Source organism: Mus caroli, unplaced genomic scaffold (assembly GCF_978045245.1).
Source record: "Mus caroli unplaced genomic scaffold, Mus_caroli_1 scaffold_13, whole genome shotgun sequence".
NCBI classification, from domain to species: Eukaryota; Metazoa; Chordata; class Mammalia; order Rodentia; family Muridae; genus Mus; species Mus caroli.
The window spans coordinates 76,730,465-76,749,001 of record NW_028227268.1 but is presented as its reverse complement, the minus strand read 5'-3'; the positions used below and the strand labels follow the sequence as shown (position 1 = coordinate 76,749,001).

The 18,537-nt window shown below is 42.3% G+C and overlaps 2 pseudogenes; both read left to right on the top strand.

Moving 5' to 3' along the window:
• Positions 1–13,311, top strand: part of LOC110306342 (hepatitis A virus cellular receptor 1 homolog) — a 29,908-nt pseudogene extending 16,597 nt beyond the window's left edge.
• Positions 13,312–17,676: 4,365 nt separating this feature from the next.
• LOC110305916 (large ribosomal subunit protein uL6 pseudogene) lies at positions 17,677–18,270 on the top strand (annotated as a pseudogene).
• Positions 18,271–18,537: the final 267 nt, after the last annotated feature.

Below are 18,537 nucleotides of genomic sequence, written 5' to 3'. Positions count from 1 at the left end.
CTAGCACTCAGGAGACTGAAGCAGGAGGATTACTATGAGGTCCAGGCCAACCTGGGCTGGACAATTGGAGGCTGGCTTGAGATACAGAGAATTGCAGGGCTTTTTGCTCAGTTGGTCGGAGGCTTAGTCTGTGGCATGGCTGTCAGCTCCCGTATATTGGGGTCCTGGTCCTTCACATACAGAGCCTTGGGGAGAATTATGCATCACTTCTGTGGACATGAAGTGACAGGCTAATGGAAGGTGATGTACAGAAAATTGGACATTGTTGCTCACGACAACAGCCCATTGATCTGGGATATGAGCTAGTTGTCTGTTGATTACCCAAGGAAGGGGTGGGCCACCCCAATAAAGTATACAACAACAACAACAACAACAAACTTGACAAATAAGAAGTGTGTATGTTTTAAAGTACTCAGGGTTTGTTTTAATGCTTAACATGAATTCTTTTCAATGCATTTATATATACACATCTAAATAGGAAAGCAGTTAAGCCATATAAAACATGTATGAAATCATGACACTTTTCAAACTCTTCCCATGCAATGCTGCCCACAGTGAGCCCAAACAGTCGCCCTCCCCACTGCCCTCCTTCTCAGCCCCCCCCCCCCCCCCCCCCCCGTCTAAGTGAGATTCAAGATTCCTTGCTTGGGCCTTCCTTCTTATTTAGTTTCTTTGGGACTGTGGAGTATAACATGATACCTGTATTTTATGGCTAATATTCACTTATAAGTGAGTACATGCATGTCCTTTTGGACCTGGGTTACCACAGGATAATATACTCAAGTTCCATTCATTTGCCTGCAAACTTCATAATGTCTTTGTTTTTAAGAGCTGAATAGTATTCCATTGTGTAGACTGTGTTCTTTTTTTTTTTTTTTTTTTTTTTTCCAGAGCTGAGGACCGAACCCAGGGCCTTGCGCTTGCTAGGCAAGCGCTCTACCACTGAGCTAAATCCCCAACCCGTAGACTGTGTTCTTAAGCTGTCCTTTAAGCATCTGGTTTCCCTTGGTGCTGGCTGGCTAATCCTGATGGCAGCAGGACTTCTCAGGAAGGTGGGGGTAAGCTGTGGGCTAGAAAATGGAGATCAGGGTATCTTATTATGTAGACTGTGACTCAGGAAGACCTGACAATGCAGGCTGTGTCCTGTAGGTTGTGGGTCAGTCAGACCCAGCTGGGGTGACAGGCAGATCCAACAAGTTTGGGGATCAGGCAGGTTTCCAAACTGGTTAGTTTTGGGGCCCCTTGACCAACATTTTATCCTTTAATTGCCAGATGGGAAAGTAGGCATACTCAGTTTCCCATCTTAAACAACTCCCACACTCTGGTGGCCTCCATAGACAATTTAGTAACAGTTGAAAGGTAGATCAGGGTATGGAGAAGTTTGGCTTCAGGTCTTTAAAGATGAATTCTCACCAAGCATCCTTGGCCAGTCTGGAGCTCTCTGCAGGACCCCACTGCCATACAATACAGATCTGCCTGCCTCTGCCTCCCCAGCACAGGCACTAAAGGTGTTCACCACCATACCCTACACTCCCTAAACTTTGGAAGCAGAGTCTAGGAGCTAGATTTATTTCTTTCAACTCCCCCATTCTTAGTATGGGCTGCTAACAATAATTAGGAAGATGTTAGTTGATGGCTCCAGAAGGTATAAGCGCCTTCTGATTTTGCTTCAAGGACTCCTGGTTTCTAAATGTATTCTTCCTGGAGTGCAGTTTATTCTCCTGTAAACTGAGAGGGTTGGTCCAGGTGTTAAAGTCCAGGCCCAGAGTCACACCTCAAGTGAGGATCTTTGGTGCAGCTTAGGAAACAGCCCAGGGCACAATAGTGATGCTCTCACAGGCGCTCCTGTAATGTTTATATAAGTGAGCAGATGCTATCTAGTGGGTGGATTGGAGAACTGGAGAACTCAGTTTTCACAAAGAACAGGTGAGAGTGTGGCCAGGAGATAAGGGTGGAATTACAAGAGAGACTTCTCTCCATCCATTAATAGCTCTGGAAGAGTCCATCAGTACCTGAGTACCAGAAGGAGAAACATTTTCCCTTAAGTAACAGGTAGGGATCGATGTCTACTGCCTTATTCTGAAGAAAGTGAATCAGGACAGTGCTCCCTACAGTGTCTGTACCATGTGGGATCCCTTTAGAGATGATGTGGGGTTGAACGTGAAGACATTAAACAATGATGCTTGAGTCCCTAGACATTAGGGTAACTTACCATCCAGTAGGGTTCTGTGCATTCTTGGAAACTGAATCTCTGTTTAAGTGAAATATGGGGCTTTCATAGATTAGCTATTAAAGCCTTCTTAATTAAAGTGAAAATGAGAAATAAGAAGAAAACTCTCTAAAGTAGTCTGGTACTCTTAAAAGTCAGCCCTATTTATTTAGGGCCATGTCTGTAAGTACCAATTAATACTATATAATAATATGAAAGTAGGACCAAGAATATGAGAGCACAGATTGCAGTGTTTTCTTTGTTTTCTGTGGTTTGCAAATTATTTTGTATGCAGTATGAAAAAGAACCTCAATTGACTGCAGACATTGGAGGTTTTGCAGCCAAGGGCAAAAGGAACTAAGCATTGCTCAATTTCGTGAGTGTTGAAGATGGGAAGGGAGTGGCCAGTCAGGGAAGCTGGAATTTTGGAATTTAGATTTGGGCTTTGTTCTCCACTGACTGGGAAAGCCGCTGAATTCTTTAACAGTTGGGGAAATATTTAGAAAAGGGCTTTCAAAAGATTTTTAAATGTTTGTATCTGTTAGGGGGATTCCCTCACTCCTTCCCCAGTTTTGGAGCTTTGGTGGCTGGGGCCCATTACCTTGGGCTGTGTGTCTTTCCTGATCTTGGGCTTCACCAACACCCAGCTGCCACTGGCTGTTAGGCTCTCACTCCCACAGTGGCCCTCCCACCTCACATCCCTCCCCTGTCCCTACAGTGAACTTAAAACAAGAGTCATATAATATAGCAAATATGGCTCCGTGGACACTCATTAGATCCTCACAACAGTTGTGAAATCTTACTCTGCACTTTCTATTTTATTAAGCATGAGTTTGTGTGTGTGTGTGTGTGTGTGTGTGTGTATGTGAGAGAGAGAGAGAGAGACAGACAGACAGACAGAGACAGAGAGAGAGAGAGAGAGAGAGATAGAGACAGAGACAGACAGAGACAGACACAGAGATACAGAGACACAGAGAGAGACAGAGACAAACAGAGATACAGAGAGAGATTATAACTTTCAGGAGTCTATTCTATTCTTTAACCACTGTGTGCTTGGGGATCTAACTCAGTTTATGAAGCTCAGGAGGAAGTGACTTCACCCACTGAGCCATCTTTCTGGTCCTTGATTAGTTTCTTCCTTCATTGAGGAAGCCATCCACCCACAGCTTCTGCAGACACCCCTGAACCCCACTCATGTCTAAGCTGACACCCTTTACTTGGAAGCTGGATCCCATCCTTCCATTACTCAGCAAAAATCCTCCTCCTTTCTGTCAAAACAACAACAACAACAACAACAACAACAAAAACAAATCCAAAACAACAACCAAACCAAACTAAAACCAACCAACCAGACTTAAGAGTTGAGGCAAGAGGATGATAAATTCTATACCTCCCTTCAATAATTTTCAGATCATACAAATACACACACTGTTATAGGTTTCTTGTTTATTCTTTGAGCTGGGACTTCCTTTGTATCTCAGACTGACCTGGACTACATTGGAATCACCCTCTCTTAGTCTACTGACTGATAATATGGTCCACATACATCACTCTGTCTTATATTTTCATTTGATTTTGGCATGTCTTCATGTATCTCAGTTGGGCCTCCATATTATAAGTACCTAGAGATTACGTTGATCCTCTGTCCCTCCACTACCAACCTTCTTAAATTACATACAGGCAGACACCACCATCCCTGGTTTCTCTGATGTGGAAGACTGAACTAGAAATTCATACCCACTAGACAAACTGTCTAGCATCTCATACACCCAGTTCCCATACTGGTACTTATATTATTTGAAAAGGAAAGAGGAAAGAAAACTTGGCATGTTGACAAATATTTTAAATCCCAACCTTTGGGAGACTGAGGCTTAGAGTCAGGTTAAGGCCAGCTTTGGGCCACAAAGATATCTCACAATAACATATCCAAACCCCAGATATCTCTTCCCAACCCTGTGGTGGGAGAGGCTCTTTCCTCCTCTGCTGATAGCCCCTCCCCTCATGCACACTCAGGCCTGAGTACCTAACTCATCCCCTGCAGACCCCAGCCTACAGGAAGCCCCTGTGCTCTGCCTTCTGAGCCCATAGACTGAGAGTCTTGATTCCTTCCACCACGTTGCTCTCTGTTGTCTCTTCCACAGTGAACTCCTGCAAAGACTCTAAGGTGTCCATGCTTGTCAGTCTAGCAGTCACAGCCGTCCTCAGAGGGCACCAGCTCCTGGCACCCCCACACCCCAGCAGTGACTCTCTGTGTCCTTGGGGAGAGGAAAGTCCTCACAAAGTGGCTCCTGAGCCCTGTCTGATCCTGCTGTGTCCCCTGTTCTCCATTGCTGTTCCTCACTGTCCAAGCTGCCCTGCCCTCTCCCCTGTGTCACAGGCACTCTTCTGCATCTGAACCTTTGTTCTCTCTCTCTCTTTTCTGCCCTCACAGCCCTTTCTGACTGGTTTCTTCCACAGCTCCTTCATCAGTTTTGATCAATTACCTTCTCTGTGTAGGTATCAGAAAGTTTATGTAAGCCTAGCAGTGCAGGTTAAAATTGTGCCCACACCCCTGCAGCTCTGCAGCTGAAGCATCAGAAGCTTGCTGGATGCTTTCTTTGTAGGTGAACAGCTCTGCTCATGTGCTCATCCATGCAGGGTAAGAGTGAATTCTATGGGTTTTAAACAAATATTAGTTTCTATAGATTTTTGATGAATGTGTTACATGCAATAGTCAATAAACAAACCACATTTTCTTATGGTCTCATAGCTACATCTTTGATCCGTTGATAGTGGCTAGAGTCATACAATCATATGTATTCTGTTAAAGATAGTAAAAAATACATAAAATGAGAAAAATTTAGTATTATATTACTATTTTCTATAGTAAGTTGGACATGTAATTTTTATAAATCTATGATATTAAAGTTTTTATAAGCATATTATCACTTTTAAATTTTATGTTTATTGTTTTAATTGTATGTATGTGTATGTGTGTGTGTGTGTGTGTGTGTGTGCATGTATGTTTTTGTGGTGATATGTACACGTGAGCACAGTTGTCCAAGGAATGTTTTGATGCTCATGTATCGCCAGTGATAATAGCTGTGAGCCTCTCAACCAGGGTGCTGGGAACCTCTCACAGTTTTCAGGTTTTCTGTAAGAGCAGTTGGCACTCTTCACCAATGAGCCATTGTAGCAGCCTAATGGTAGTGTTCTAGTGAGAGGAGAACTTGTTCCCTCTCACTAGAGTGTAGCAGTGCTAACAGAGGAACTAAAACTTCCAAACTTCCAAACTTTTGTCTTTGACCTGTGTGGGACAATGTGCTTAGACACAATGCTTCACATTATACATAGTCTATCTTGCTAATACTAAACCAAGTTGGGGCTTAGGGACCAACTACTGTGGCTACTGAGCAGGAAGAACCCATGGGGCCAGTGCACCTCCATTACAAGGCTGTTCCTTGCTTAGGGTTCTACCAGGGGAACAGACTTTTCTCTGACTTCAATTTTTATCTGCTTATGTCTTCCTTGTACCAAGACCATGAGTGAGACTGAAGGCCATATGTGGGAAGGAGCAGGAAAGACGAGTGTTTGGGAGGACAGGAGGCCCCAGCAGAGAGGCCTATGTGATTCAGACAGTCAGGATGAGACCTTCTCAGACACAGTGTGGTAAGGGCCACAGCCAACCAGAGTGTCTCCTCATTGTCCTGCAGGTCACCATCATGATGCCCCTTCAAGTCTTCATTTTAGGCCTCCTACTCCTTCTCCCAGGTAAGTGAGAAGTGGTGGGGGATGCCTGGGAGGATGGGGGTTTAGACAAATACATACCCTGGGGGCGGAGTACAGGTTACATAGTGAGCAAAGACCAGGATGAAGCTGTAGGCACAAAGATGTTTCTTAACCTCCATGAATTTTAAAATGTATGGTTCAAATATAAGACCCACAAGACTGTCAGGTAAGGGTTGAATATATGTGCATGCATGTAATATTTAAGTAAGGGTGAGTACATGTGTGTGCATGTAATCGTCAATGCACGAGGGCTGCAGAAACTGGCCCATATTCCATTGGAAAAGGCTTTCATTTTCAATTGTTTAATTAAAATACTAATTGAAAACACTTTATGATATAGGAGTAAATAATGAGTTACATATTAATTTGGACAGCCAAGGTCATCTTTGACCCTGTCTTAGCCGACAGAGCAGTGTGTGCTCCTGCTGGAGCCCTCACTCACTGTTTCTTCCAGGCACCATTTCCAGTTACTTCTAGTCTAGGATCTCTGTGCACTCCCAGACCTTCAGTACGGTGTTTGGATTCATACAGCACTTCTGATTTTCCTGATTTGTGAGTTACAGGTTGAACCTGCCTTGCCCCAGTTAGCAAATCTTCAGGACTTCTTGGGCATTGCCTTGATAAAAACGCCTAGAAAACTCAATGCCATGGAGTATTCATATGCAGAATTATCAGTAGTTTATAATAAGTGTATATGTAAGCTATGCATATGAACTGTATGTACGTGAAAGCAACATCTTTCCATATTTAAACCTAAATACCATCTGTAAGCCATACATAAATTAATTTTTTTCAGAAATACATAAATTATGAAAATTCCTTGTATCAAATGTTTTGCATAAGTGATATTCACCATGTTTCTTTATGTCTTAAAAAAAGCATAGACGACTGTGTCTACTCTCTATCCAAAAGTACTAATTCTGGTGAAACTAGTTTTTTTTGTTTTTTGTTTTCAAGACAGGGTTTCTCTGTGTAGCCTTGGTTGTCCTGGAACTCACTCTGTAGACCAGGCTGGCCTCAAACTGAGAGATCTGCCTGCCTCTCCCTCCCAAGTACTGGGATTAAAGGTGTGCACCACCACACCTGGCCAAAAGTACTAATTCTTTGTGTTGGGTTTTGTATGGGAACAACTAGTCTAGTTAGACTTCAGCCATGATGCAGTTGCTGTGACCTCCCAGGACTGCCTGCATTGAATATGACGAGCAGTGTGGGACTGACTGTGGGAGCAGTCAGTCACTTATCAAGGAAAGGTAAAAAAAAAAAAAAAAAATAACAGCAGACTCCATGCCTTCTCTTTCTCACAGAGATGTTTAGAGAGATCTATTTGACTCCTGTCATTTATAAAGCATTTCCATAGGAACCTGGGCTCTGTTCTCATCTCCATGTTGTCAGTACAGAGTCCTTCTATTGCTGAGCCTGTCTGTACTGCCTCCCACTTCCACATCCTCATTGGTCAGTGACAAAGAACAGAAGCTCAGGAGAGGAGCCTCTGCCTGGGCGCAGCCTCTCACTGCTGTGCTATGGAGCAGGGTGCAGCCTCTCACTGCTGTGCTATGGAGCAGGGTGCAGCCTCTCATTGCTGTGCTATGGCTCAAGTGTAGCTGAAGACCCTGCTTTCTTCTTGCTCACCTTTCCCTTGCTTCATATTGATTTCTATATTCAGGAGTTCCAACAAGTTCTTCAAGGAGACTTACAATTTCAAGTAGATTCAAACCTATCAACATAACTGGACCTACTCCAAGGAAGCCCAGAACTATTTAACTTTTAACTCATTATAGAAGCTGGTGTGAATATACGTAGTCTCTGTAGTGAAAATCTAACATGTTTATAATAACAATTAACTTTCATTCTTGTTTAGGAGTTTGGACTACCACTGTGACGTCTTCACATTGCCCTTGGGTAAGCACACCCCTTTGTGTGTTCATAGTGAGATTCACACATCTGTCTTCCTGCAATCACTTTCCTTTAGACACTTTGTCAAGTTAGGTCATACACTTTTGTCTCAAAAAAAGAAGAAATAGAGATGTAACGTTTATTCGCCTTATGTAATTGTCACTTTGGAGGCTTACGACTGAATAGGCTCATATTCCTAGTTCTCTGTGGATTCTGGCTGGCTGAGTTAACTCAGCTGCTCAGGCCCAGACTCCGTTCTAAACTGACTGATTCAATCTGACTTCTCTTAGCTTCTCACTGAATTGCCCTACATAACTCTGACAATCTGTTCTAATCTTCTGGCTCCTTCTCCTTCTCTGGCTTGGTCTGTTTTCAGCTGTATCCAAAAGTCTTCTCTTTGCAACCTGTGTCTGTAAGACTGTCCCTGTAAAAAAATTGCCTGAGAACTCCACGAAATGAACTGCCATGAACTCCAGTCCCCTGCATCACTGACTCAACCAACCTGGCTGACTAGAACCAGAGATGCGCATGCCTCTGCCTCCTGAGCGCTGGGGTTAAAGGCAAGTACAGCATGCCTGCAACTAAGCTTTTCTTTACCTGAACCTTGCTCTACACCAGGCTGGGCTTCAACTCAGAGATCTGCTTGTCTCTATCTCTTGGTATTAAAAGCACGTCTATGTTCCAGCTGGATCACAGAGACCTAGAAGGTGTTTGGATAGTATCCGATTCCAGAGCAGCCCCATAGCCAGACAAAAATTCCTCTAAATGGAAGAAAAAATAGTCAAGTATAGTTGCTTATGCTTTCATCTTTGGACTGAGACAGCTTAAACAAGAGATACCAAGTTTGAGAATAGCCTGGACTACCAGGGCATTTTGGGTTACCTAGTAAGAGTCTGTCTCAAAAAACAAACAAACAAATGAAAACATTAAACATATGATAATAAATCCATTGAAAAGAAAAGATTTTGAGTCTAAAAAGGGTGTTAGAAAGTTTGTTTTGATGGGCAAGTTTGTTAGTTGTCCCAATAAATGATACTTTATAAAACAACTGAGGAGGTAAATACACAGTGATCAATTTATTTTATATGGCTAAAAGTTAGGTTAAAAAAGAGTGAGCTAACAAAAGGATACATATTTATGTTTGTACTTGAAATATCAGAAGCCATCATGCCATGGTGAAAGTTCTGTTAACTGAGCAAACTTGCACAGATTTAGCACAGTCCTGCATGACACAGTTGTATCTGAGTGCAGTTAAGTGCGCACAGCTGTCTTTACCAGCAAGAAGAAATGATTTAGAATTTAACTCAAAGAAAGTAGTAAAAACTTGGCACTATGCAGCTGTCAGGCTGTCTTTAGGTACATGAAGGAGTGCATAGAGAACTGGCACAGAGGCACTCCTGTGTGTGCTGGTGTCTGGGGCTTTTGGTTTCTTTGTTTTTGAGACAGGGTGGGGGTTGGAGACCAGGCTGGCCTTGAGTTCCCTACAGAGCTGAGAAGGATAAGGAACTCCTGACCCTCCTGGCTCTATTGGTCATCCTGGGATCAAAGATGTGCACAGCCATGCTTAGCCCAGCAGCCTGCTTCTTGAAGCTACAGATGAGCTTCCCAGACTCCATCTCCTGGGAAGGTTGAAAAGATGTGAGAAGATGAATGAGAAAGGCCAGCCACCACTGCGCCTTACAACCAGGAAATGCTATAAAGTAAATGTTCAGTGGGTAGAGCACTCAGCAGGTGCAGGCAGGAGGCTCAGAAGTTCATCACACTGGCTACATAGTGAGTGGTAGGCCTGCCTAGAATACATGAGAATACCCTGTCTCAAAACCTACAAACATTATTTTATATTCACAACAGTATTTGTCAAGAAGTATCTGGGAGTAACTTACCTAATGTCCTACTAAACATGTTGATTGTAGCCATGGAGACAGAGTACACAGAGCTGAGCTAACATGTCTTTGGTCTCACTAACTAAGCAGAGAAGCTGGGGCTGTGATCCATGATGAGGCTCATACATGGGCAAAGACCTGATCTCAGTTGAACCCATCTCTCACTTGTCTGCTTAGGGCTAGCAGATCAGTGCTGAGCTATGACAGGGCCTAAGGTGATGCCCAGCCTGTCTCATGCTTATTCCAGTACATGGTAATCTGTGGTCACCTGCTCCAGGGCATTTGGATGGATTTTGCATTTCTGTCTGATCACATGGCGTTAATCTGGCTGCATCTATGGACAGCTTCCCCTGAATGTTTTTACAAAGACGTAGATCTTGTCTCATGGCTGGAGGACCAGGGCATTGGTTCCAGCCATTAGGGGGCAGAGCTATCTCATATATTCTAGGGTGGCCTTGAACTTATGTAGCTGAGACCACCATAGGACACCTTAGTCCTCTGCCTCTATGCTCTGGGATTACAGCATAATTTTTATATTTTAATCATTGGCCATCTCAAGAAAAAATAAAATCACATTTTCTATGAAGAATTTTAATGTGGGGCTGGAGAGATGATTCAGCTTTAGGAGCATGCACTGCTCTAACTGAATACCATTGCAGCTCCTGGGTGGGTGGCTCACTGTAGCTACATCCTCCCATATGTCCCCAGACTGGACTCTAGTGCATAGATACACACATGCATGTGTACACACACACACACACACACACAGAGAGAGAGAGAGAGAGAGAGAGAGAGAGAGAGAGAGAGTCACAGAATTTTTTAAGAGGAAAAGAATTAAATGCTATGGTATAAGAATTTGTTGTACAAGATCGTGATCTGGAACAAAAGGGACCATGATAAGACCTATGGTCTGTTCTATCTTAGCCGTTGGATGTGGTTTTGGCCCCTGGATGATACTGATGAATGTTCTGGAACAGATTTAATAGAGGAGGCACATTAGACGCTGGGTGGGAAACTGCATGACTAACACGGAGACAGAGATCTTTGAGGGTGGCACCCAGGCCTGCATGGCCCTACCCTGCAGGGCTTGTGGGAGTGTACACAGCATTTCTGTCTGTGCAGCCTATTCTCTGGGTAAGAGTGGGAACCATCAACCTTCTGAGATGCCTCACACGAGATCATTCCTGACCTGTTTCACATGACTGGGCAAAAATTTGAAAATGAGAATATGCCTGTCATATTTTAGGATGTTTCCCCCTAACATTTAGAACTTGGTTGTTCATATCGGTTATTTAAGCTGGCCCTGGTGATGTGAGCCTATTATCATCCCAGGATTCAGTCTGCTGAGACAGAAGGATCACACAGTTCATGGCTATTTTAGACTACACAAGTAAGATAATGTCTAAAAGGGAAAATAGAAATTGCATAAAATACTACAAATATGTTCCTTTTCTTAGTCCAAGGTTTTTATTCTCCCCAGAGAAAGGGTGGTTCCTGGGAGTTTCAATGTCTTTGACAGGAAGGGGAGGGTGAGACGTTGGTGGTAGCACACACATTCCGAATTACATATGGAAGGAGCCAAAGTCAATATAGTGTGTTATCTTAGTGGAATTTTTAATAGGATTCCTGATAAATGAGACCACTAGTAAAACCTTGTGTCTCAGGTCACTTGGAGAGTCCATGTTAACTTATTTTCCACCAGCCAATTTAAAAAACCAGATTTCTTCATTTTTCTTTAGAGAGAGATTATTTACCAATGTCGCTCTTGCATGTTAGGAATGCTATGTAGGTGTATGCATGCAGCCATGACTACAGAGAAGACATGCCCTGTAGAGTTCATGGTTATCAGTGGACAGTTCAGTTAAAAATAGACACAATGCCCTTGATTAAAAGAAAATATCGTGAATGTTTTTGATGGCATGTTCATTTTTTCCTTTCAACTCCTCCCAACTTCCCCCCACCCCATTTTAGAGTGCAGACACAGAAAAAAGAAGAGTCTAGAAAGGTAAGCTGTCCCGGGTTGTGTCAGTTGCTTTGGAACGTGCAGTCTTGAAGATTTCTCCTGGTTTCTTTCTTTTTGTTCCTTTTCTCCTTCTCTCTCTCCTCCTTTAAAACAAACAAACAAACAAACATTTTTGGTCAGTGTTTCTCATATAATATATTTTGGTCATGTTTCTTCCTGTCCAATAGCTCCTCTCAGATCACACTGGCTCCCTACCCACCCAACATTCTTTTCTCTCTTTCCTTCAAAAAGGAGGAAAAAAGAAAAATAAAACCTATAAAAATACAAACATGAGATGAAATAATCACCCGAAGACCACTCCCTGTCAGTTGTCACATTGCACCATCTGAGCTTTCTGACCCTACGTTGTTTCCATCCCTGTACACATGATACTGACCCAAGCCCCAGAAAAGTTTTGTCTGAACTTCTTTGTAATTCTCAGCACAGCTGTTCTTCCTGGGGCTGAATGGTGATGCTCATATTTCAGTAGCAGCAATGGCCACTATAGAGATGACAAAATCTACTATGTCAAAACATTTGCTCCTCTGTGAGCTCTAGAAGCTCAAATATCAGTCCACCATGACTCTCTGGAGTAAAAACCTCCCACAGCTGATGGTAAAGGCTGGGCCACAAACCCGGGCTCTTTTCTCTTGAAACCACTTCTTTTCCCTATAGCCACCTGATGTTTTGTGCACATGCTGTATGTAAATGTGTACCATGCATGTCATCTTTGCAGTTGTTTCCAAGACAACCAGCCCCTGTAGAAAGGCAATGTTTGTTGCTGCACCCATTTTCCCACTCCATGTTAGTGTTGAGAGTATGCAAATGCTATGCAGATTACGAAACCAATTTTTCTTTAGAAAGAATTGACTTATTCCTGTGTTGGGAATTGGTTTTGGTGGTAGTTGCAGTGTTGCATGTGTGTGAATTGACACAGGTTCCATGGCACAGGAAGGACAGAGGACAACCTGTGGAGCTGGTTCTCTGCTTCTACATTTTCTTGAGTTCCAGGGGTATATAGCATGGGTCACTAGGCCCTCCTAACCTTAGGGTAACAGTTCTAAGCTGAAAATACAGGAGACATTCAGTTCTTAGCCCAGTTCCAAAATGCACATCCTGATTAGGTAGCTCTGTTTGGTGTTAGATATCTGTCTTTTAAACTTGCCATTTTTGTGTTCCTTTACATGAGTATGTGAATGGATGCCAATATGAACTGTTTTCCTTTTTTGATTTTTTTTTTGTTTGTCTGATGTTTATTAAGAAAAATTTTCTATGACTTAATGGCACATCTGGGCATGGTATTGTTCATTTACTGTTACAGTTTTGTGGCGAATGGGGTTTCTGTAAGTCTCAAATATCCAGTCATGCTGACTCATGAATGAGAAAAATCTGCTCAGATCTGAAAAGTGACCTTTTTGTTCCTTTCCCAACAACTCTCTGTTCAGCTATTTGTCTTCCATGGATTTCAGAATGAAGTTTTTCAAAGTACAGCCCAACCCCAAGCTGCGGACAATGTCTACATCATCAAAGACAGTTAACTTCCAGTTGCCCATTGAGGGGCCATCATCCTAAGACTGCAGAAGAAAGAATGTCACCTGACCATGCTGTTATATTTTCTCTGTGTCAGTTCATGTCATGTTCTAATTTGCCAGCAGCAGTGGAGAGGGTGGCCCTCTCACTGTTTATAGGCCTAGTCATTGTTCATATAGTACTCATTCCTACCACACACTGGGGAGCATTCTCTTAAACAGGAACAGCTTAGAATCTCCTGTGTTCTTTAAATGTCCCAAGTTGTGTCTGTGAGAGATAATCACTGATAATTCAGAAAATAGACTTCTATCTTAGTTACTAAGACAATTAAGAAGAGAGGAGTAAGATTTTAAAATATAAACAAACAAACAAAGTAAATAAAATGCAAGTGGGGAGGGCAAGACTTAATTTAGAAGTACTTCATATCATGTTTCCTTTCTTTTATTGTAACTTAAAACATTATATTTCTCACCTTCTCCAAACGGGCTTAAGTCATGGGATCTGCAGGTTTAATTTGTCTGGTAGATAAACAGAAAGGAGTCTAGAGGCATCTATGCTTTCTAATGGCTCCTGAAATATGACACAGTGTACTATGGTTAATTTTAGGATAACAATGTATGTTTTCTGTCAGGAGAGGCTACCATGGTGAGTATGGACCAGGCAGACACCTGGGAAGAAGATAATGGGGTACAGGTTTGAGTTCATTAGAGCTATTTCCACTATACTTCCGCCTTGATGTTCAGTGTTCCTAGACTCACCCACTGAGCTCTGAGTTAGGGGCTAGAAGGAGACAAGCAGAAATGGAAGGGAAGATGAGGGAGCAGGCTTCGGGGTCTTGGCCTTAGAGAAGTCCTGTTGTAGGTGGGACAATGTTTGGGGCTACCGCTGGTTTCATGTAGAGTTCTAAGTTTCTAATTGTCTACAGGCCATGTTTATATTTAAATGTATTTCAGAAAGCAAAATATTTTTTATAGTAGATCTGTTTGTCACAATCAACAAATCACTGGCCTTCACAGGTGAAGTCTGTTAATCATTGTCTTCCCATCCCACCCCAAGGCTTGCAGCTAGAGAAGTCAGATGTGAGCATCCTCTATTTCTATGATATCATGACTCACAGGGATGGTGATGATAGCATGGAAAGGTCTACTCACCTACTTTGATGATGACTAATTCAAGCTCTAATTTTTCATCATTTTTTATATTTTGCAGCAGTAGGACCCATGGTTGGATTGAGTCACATTCTCTTTGGGCAGGGACATGACTCCTTTGTAGAAATTCCACTTACATGGTATCTGCTGGATTTCTCATATGTTCTATTGCTGTTATTAGTGCTGAGCACCACACTAGCACACTGTGACTAAGGATACGGTCCTTTGCCCCAGCACATAGCCACAAATACCCCAGAGGCAGGTGGAATGTATTTGGCGGGCGTATAGGCATTCTTACCGACCTCAACTATATACAAATCTACCAAAGACAGAGAGAGAGAGAGGGAAGACAAGATAGTGAGGGAGGTGTGGGTGGGTCTATTTCTTCAAATAATGCCTCACAGATTTAATGGTGAAGCTGCTGCTGCCCTGTTGGAGGAGGATTGACTGTGCCACCGATTCTCTGACTTGAAAAGCAGCAGACATCTCTGCTGAAATACCTATTAAGATTGTACAGGACGAAGGGCCTCTCCTCCCATTGATGACCGACTAAGCCATCCTCTGCTACATATGTAACTGGAGCAACAAGTCCCACCATGTGTTTTTTTTTGTTGTTGTTGTTGATGGTTTAGTTCTAGGGAGCTCTGGTGGTACTGGTTAGTTCACATTGTTGTTCCTCCTATGGGGCTGCAAACCTCTTCAGTTCCTTGGATTCTTTCTCTAGCTCCTTCATTGGGAACCTTGTGCTCCATCCAATGGATGGCTGTGAGCATTCACTTCTGTATTTGTCAGGCACTGGCAGAGTCTCTCAGGAAACAGCTATATAAGGCTCTTGTTAGCAAGCACTTGTTGGCATCCAAAATAGGGTCTGGTTTTGGTGGTTGTTTATGGGATGGATCCCCAGGTGGGGCAGGAGTGGGTGGGTTGGTGAGCAGGGGGAGAGGGGAAGGAATAGGGGGTTTTTGGAGGGGAAACTAGGAAAGGGGATAACATTTGAAATGTAAATAAAGAAAATAGCTAATAAAAAATAAAAAAGAAGATTGTTCAGGCCTCTATTCCTTGAACGTGGCAAGAAATTCCCAAACTGGAGTCCAGACTGATTGATATAGCAAGTTCCATGCTAGTCTGGGTATCAAAGACCAGTTTTACCATTACACGGTAAACTGAGGTGTAGAGTGGACAATTGATTATTCAGCAGACTGGTCTCTGAGGGAACAAAGCTCAACTCCATCATGCCAGGGAAGTACTCCCGGAAGCCAGCAAGAGACTCTTTGAGGTTGGCGGGAAATGGAATTGTGTACACACACACACACACACACACACACACACACACATACCACACAAGATGGATGAATTAAGACTCCAACAAGCAATCTCCAGAACCTCACTCATACACATACATACATACATACATACATACATAATACATACTTACATATGTACAAATATATACACATACATATACACATATATATACACATGTTCTGGTGATTGGGTACCTGGAGCAAAGTTCCAACAGCTTTATTTTTTTCAAGCAGTACAAAAATCACTATGTGATTACATTCCTTTTTCATTAAGTGATCAATCACAATGAGTGTATGTAGCAAAACATATCCTCAATACCTTCACATAAGTAAACATATAATATTGTTAAAAAACTTATTTTCAAGAACCCACATACACTCATAACTATGCAACTAGTTATAGATTAACAACATGTCATAGGAACTATGCAACTTGCTATAGATTAACAACATGTAAGAAAGCAAAGTAGTTTTATGAGCCAGTTTCTCTTTCAGGCAGGCTGCAAATTTGTGGTAACTAAGAAAGGATCAATTATATTATTATTTATTGTAAAAAGTAATCTAATAAAAAATCTTAAAAGAATTATAAATCTAAAGTTTTATATAAACACAACCATTTCTGTTTTATATCCTTAGGGTGCACGTCTACTCATAAGCAATTTTTAACAAAATCATATCAGGAAGTTGAGGGCAAATGGGCATAAAATTAATTATCACCTTGATCAGCAGTCCAGCTTTAGCAAGAATGAAGGGTCAGCTAGTAGTAGCTTGGCTGCCTTTGTTCTTGTTCCCTGGCCTCAAAAACAAAACAAAACAAAACCCCAAAATAACAAAAACAAAAAACAAAAACAAACAAACAAACAAAATCCCAAAACCTCTAGCTCAAATATTAAGGGTATGTCTTTCAGAACCTCAAATAATTCCATAAGATTTTTGACATTAATGCCACTAGCAAGAACATCTTAACCTATCTGCACTTACAATCTGCATCTCCAAATTCTTTCTAAGGGTGGTGGTCATTGCTAACGATCTACATCTCTTAAGTTCTTTCTGAGGTAGTTGTTGAATCATTGCTCTGCTCCAGCACCAATACTTGAAAAAGATCAATCACTATTACCATGCCTGCTGATGATACTGCCCAGTGAGTGGCTGGAGCCCCCATGGTTTCCATACAACTCATAGATTAGGATGGATATGGTGACTGCAAAGGCAGCAAGCAGAGTGACGCTCCATGGAAGCATGACGTCCTCAGGATGGGTAGTCCTCTGGGCCCTGCCTCTCTGAGGCACACCCACAGTGTCTGTGATAATGGGTGGGCCACATTCCACAAATTCTAAAGCTGCTTTTTCGTTTATCTTGTACAGCCTTGCACAACACCTGAATGATGAAACCATTTCTCAAAAAAAAAAAAAAAAAAAAAAAAAGAAGAGGTCAGAAAAGAGGACTTAAACCTGCACTCCATGTACTAAGGAGTCTGTGTCAGAACTACATTGAATTTAGATTACCATGGGCAACCTACACTCATTCCCTAAAATGTGTGCCCCATTGGACTGAGGTGAAACATAAGAACTTGCATGCCTCTCATTTCCCATGTGTTGTGTTGTGTTCTATGTTCCTGACCCCCACTTTTAGAATCACAGCTATTGGAGCGAATATGTACAGTTCTTTGAAGGTAAAAATCTGGACTAAAGGAATAAACACTCAGACAAATGGACAATGCTAACCAGACAAATGGCCCACCTATGTGGACTAGTCTGTTAGCAAAAGAAAGGTCACCTAATCCACTCTCTCTCTCTCTTCTTTTCTTCTCACTCTCCTTCTCTTTGTCCTCCCTCCATTGAGTAAAACTCCTTGAAAAAAAAAAACAAAACCAAGTAGCTTGCATAGCTTGCATATTTGAAATTTCTCATGTGCTATATTGAAATTTAGAATGCTCTTTGCCCCATCTACTGTGAAGATGAAGATCATTCTCAGCAATCAGACCGTCGACATTCCAGACAATGTCAACATCACTCTGAAGGGGCACACAGTCATTGTGAAGGGCCCCAGGGGAACTCTGTGGAGGGACTTCAGTCACATCAATGTGGAGCTGAGTCGTCTAGGAAAGAAAAAGAAAAGGCTCCCGGTTGACAAATGGTGGGGTAACAGAAAGGAACCGGCCACCATCAGAACCATCTACAGTCATGTTCAGAACATGATCAAGGGTGTTATGCTGGGCTTCCGTTACAAGATGAGGTCTGTGTATGCTCACTTCCCCATCAACGTCGTTATCCAGGAGAATGGGTCTTTGGTTGAAATCCGAAATTTCTTGGGTGAAAAATCCATCCGCAGGGTTCGGATGAGGACAGGTGTTGCTTGTTCTGTCTCTTGAGCCCAGAAGGATGCGTTAATCCTTGAAGGAAATGTTGAACTTGTTTCAAATTCAGCTGCTCTGATTCAGCAAGCCACAGCAGTTAAAAACAAGGATCTCAGGAAGTTTTTGGATGTCATCTATGTGTCAGGGAAGGGAACTGTGCAGCAGGCTGGAGAGTGAGGAGGCCTCAGTTTCCTGGCTCCAGAAACGAGATCCTGATCACAAGTACAATTTGGGCTTTTCTGGGAGAATAAAAGACTTATATATTGAAAAAAAAAGAAATTTAGAATAAAGTCCTTTGCAACAACACAAGTCTATATGCTAACACATTCAAATCACATGAAAGTTATGTGTAAACATGGCTCCTCTCTCAACTGTTATCATTCCCCAGTTCACCCTCCTAGAACCCAAACATTAAAAGATGTCCACAAACTGCTGTTCCCTAGC